This window comes from Macrotis lagotis, chromosome 1 (genome assembly GCF_037893015.1).
Source record: "Macrotis lagotis isolate mMagLag1 chromosome 1, bilby.v1.9.chrom.fasta, whole genome shotgun sequence".
Lineage (NCBI taxonomy): Eukaryota > Metazoa > Chordata > Mammalia > Peramelemorphia > Peramelidae > Macrotis > Macrotis lagotis.
The window spans coordinates 256,514,327-256,518,332 of NC_133658.1; the positions used below are offsets into that span (position 1 = coordinate 256,514,327).

Here is a 4,006-nt window from a genome sequence, read left to right on the forward strand (position 1 = left end):
TTCACTCAAAGTGGCTGTCAGGGGGTATAATATATCCTTTTTTTCTTTTAGGTTTTTGCAAGGCAAATGGGGTTAAGTGGCTCACCCAAGGCCACATAGCTAGGTAATTACTAAGTATCTGAGAGCGGATTTGAACCCAGGTACTTCTGACTCCAAGGCCAGTGCTTTATCCACTGCGCCACCTAACCACCCGGATATATTATATCTTTAAATGCTTACATGAATAAATTAGAGAAAGAGGAAATCAATGAACTAAATATGCAACTAAAAAATTCTAGAAAGAACAAATTAAAAATCCCCAATTAAATACCAAATTAGAAATTCTAAAAATTAAAGAAGAAATTAATAAAATTGAAAGCAAAAAATCTATTGAATTAATAAATAAAACCAAAAGTTGGTATTATGAAAAAACCAATAAAATTGATAAATCTTTGGTTAATTTGTTTAAAAAAAAGAAAGAAGAAAACCAAATTGCTAGCATCATAAATGAAAAAGGTGAACTCACCACCAATGAGGAAATTAAAGTAATAATTCAGAATTATTTTGCCCAACTCTATGCCAATAAATTTGATAATCTAAGTGAAATGGATGAATATTTACAAAAATATAAGTTGCCCAGGTTAAATGAAGAGGAGATTAAATACCTAAACAAACCTATCGCAGAAAAATAAATTCAAGAAGCCATCATTGAACTCCATAAGAAAAAATCTCCAGGGCCTGATGGATTCACAAGTGAATTCTACCAAACATTTAAGGAACAATTGGTTCCATTTCTATATAAACTGTTTGGAAAAATAGGGGAAGACAGAATTCTGCCTAACTCTTTCTATGACACCAATATGGTGCTGATACCTAAACCAGGAAGAGTTAAAACAGAAAGAAAATTATAGACCTATCTCCCTGATGAATATAGATGCACACATCTTAAATAAAATCTTAGCAAAACGATTACAACAAGTTATCACTGGGATAAAACATTATGACCAAGTAGGATTGATCCCAGGAATGCAGGGTTGGTTCAATATTAGGAAAACTGTTAGTGTACTCAATTACATCAATAACAAACGTATCAGAAATTATATGATCATAGCAATAGATCCTGAAAAAGCTTTTGACAAAACACAGCATCCATTCCTTCTAAAAACACTAGAGAGTGTAGGAATAAATGGACTGTTCCTTAGAATAATTAGCAGTATCTATCTGAAACCATCAAGAAGCATTATATTCAATGGGGAGAGGCTAGAGGCATTCCCAATAAGATGAGGGGTAAAACAAGAATGCCCATTATCACCATTACTATTCAATATCATACTAGAAATGTTAGCTTCAGCAGTTAGAGAAGAAAAAGAAATTGAAGGAATTAGAATTGGGAAGGAGGAGACAAAACTCCCACTCTTTGCAGATGACATGATGGTATACCTAGAGAATACCAAGAAATCATCCAAAAAACTACTGGAAACAATTAGCAATTTTAGCAAAGTTGCAGGATATAAAGTAAACCCTCATAAATCCTCAACTTTTCTATATATGTCTAGCCAGATACAGCAGGAAGAGCTAGAAAGAGAAATCCTACAGAGCAACCTCAAGACAATATAAAATACCTTAGAGTCTATTTGCCAAGACAGACTCAAAAACTTTTTGAAAACAATTATAAAACACTTCTCACACAAATTAAATCAGATTTAAATAACTGGGCAAGTATCAACTGCTCATGGATAGATAGAGCTAATATAATAAAAATGACAATTCTACCAAAACTAAACTACCTGTTTAGTGCCCTACCAATCAAAATTCCAGTGTTCGCTTCGGCAGCACATATAGTAAAATTGGAACGATACAGAGAAGATTAGCATGGCCCCTGCATAAGAATGACACACAAATTCGTGAAACATTCCAATCAAAATTCCAAAAAAATATTTTAATGAGTTAGAAAAAGTTGTAAGTAAATTCATATGAAGAAATAAAAAGTCAAGAATTTCCAGGAATTTAATGAAAAAAGTGCAAAAGAAGGGAGCTTATCCCTACATGATCTAAAATTATATTATAAAGCATCAGTCATCAAAACTGTTTGGTATTGGCTAAGAAATAGAGTGGTGGACCAGTGGAATAGACTAGGTGTAATAGCAGGAAACGATTATAGTAATCTACTGTTTCATAAACCCAAAGAGTCCAGCTATTGGGATAAAAACTCTCTCTTTGATAAAAACTGCTGGGAAAATTGGAAGTTAATATGGAAGAAACTTAGATTAGACCAACACCTCACACCCTTTACCAAGATAAGATCCAAATGGATACAGGGTTTAGACATAAAAAATAATATAAGCAAATTAGAAGATCAAGGACTAGTTTACCTGTCAGATCTATGGAAAGGGGAACAGTTTATGACTAAGGAAAACATGGAGAACATCACCAAAACAAACTAGATGATTTGAATTACATTAAATTAAAAAGCTTTTGCACAAATAAAATCACTGTAACCAAGATCAAAAGAAATGTAGTAAATTGGGAAACAATCTTTACAACTAATGATTCTGACAAAGGACTCATTTCTAAAATATACAGAGAACTAAGTCATATTTTTAAAACAAAAAGCCATTCCCCAATTGACAAATGGTCAAAGGATATGCAAAGGCAATTTACAGATGAGAAGATCAAAGCAATCCATAGCCATATGAAAAATTGCTCTAAATCTTAATTTTAGAGAAATGCAAATTAAAGCTTCTCTGAGGTACCACCTCACACCTCTCAGATTGGCCGATATGACCAGAAAGGATAATGATCATTGTTGGAAGGGTTGTGGGAAATCTGGGACACTATTACACTGTTGGTGGAACTGTGAACTCATCCAACCTTTCTGGAGAGAAATTTGGAACTATGCCCAAAGGACAACAAAAAATGAGCATATTCTTTGATCCAGCAATACCACTACTGGATCTACACCCTGAAGAGATGATGAAAAAGGGTAAAAACATTACTTGTACAAAAATATTCATAGTAGCCCTGTTTGTGGTGGCAAAGAACTGGAAATCAAGTAAATGTCCTTCAAGTGGGGAATGGCTTAGCAAACTGTGGTATATGTATGTCATGGAACACTAATAGAACACTATTAGAAACCAGGAGGGATGGGAATTCAGGGAAGCCTGGAGGGATATGCATGAACTGATGCTGAGTGAGATGAGCAGAACCAGGAAAAACACTGTATACCCAAGGGGCAGCTAGGTGGCATAGTGGATAAAGCACTGGCCTTGGAGTCAGGAGTACCTGGGTTCAAATCCGGTCTCAGACATTTAATAATTACCTCGCTGTGTGGCCTTGGGCAAGCCACTTAACCCCATTTGCCTCGCAAAAAAAAAAACCTAAAAGAAAAACACTGTATACCCTAACAGCAACATGGAGGTGATGATCAACCTTGATGTACTTGTTCATTCCATCAGTGCAACAATCAGGGACAATTTTGGACTGTCTGCAATGGAGAATGCCATCTGTATATAGATAAAGAGCTGTGGAGTTTGAACAAAGTTCAAGGACCATCCCCTTTAATTTAGGGAAAAAAACAGATATCTTATTGTCTGATCTTGTTATCTCTTATACTTTTTGTTTCTTCCTTAAGGATATGATTTCTCTCTCATCACACTCAATTTGGATCAATGTACAATGTACAATGAAAACAAAGTAAAGACTGACAGATTGCTTTCCATGGGGGGGAGGGAAGTAAGTTTTGGGGAAAAATTGTAAAACTCAAATAAAATCTTTAATAAAAAAAAGAAATGAGAGAAGAAATTTTCAAAGAGGAAAGTGATTAACAATGTCAAAGGCAGCTGGTTGGCAAAGATGACCCTGGAGTCAAGAGGACCTGAGTTCAAATCTTACTCAGACACCTGGCACTGTGTGACCTTGGGCAAGTCACTTGAACCTGATTGTCTCACCAAGAAAAGGTGGGGGGGATGAAGGGTTAAAGGTTACAGAGAGAAATCAAGGAGAATGAGGGCTGAGAAAAAAGCAATTG

The 4,006-nt window shown here is 35.1% G+C and overlaps 1 non-coding gene across 1 annotated transcript; it reads left to right on the forward strand.

Moving 5' to 3' along the window:
* The first annotated feature begins 1,796 nt into the window (after positions 1-1,796).
* LOC141510390 (U6 spliceosomal RNA) lies at positions 1,797-1,903 on the forward strand. The gene has a single exon (XR_012474885.1). It is a non-coding gene; the product is annotated as a U6 spliceosomal RNA (small nuclear RNA).
* Positions 1,904-4,006: the final 2,103 nt, after the last annotated feature.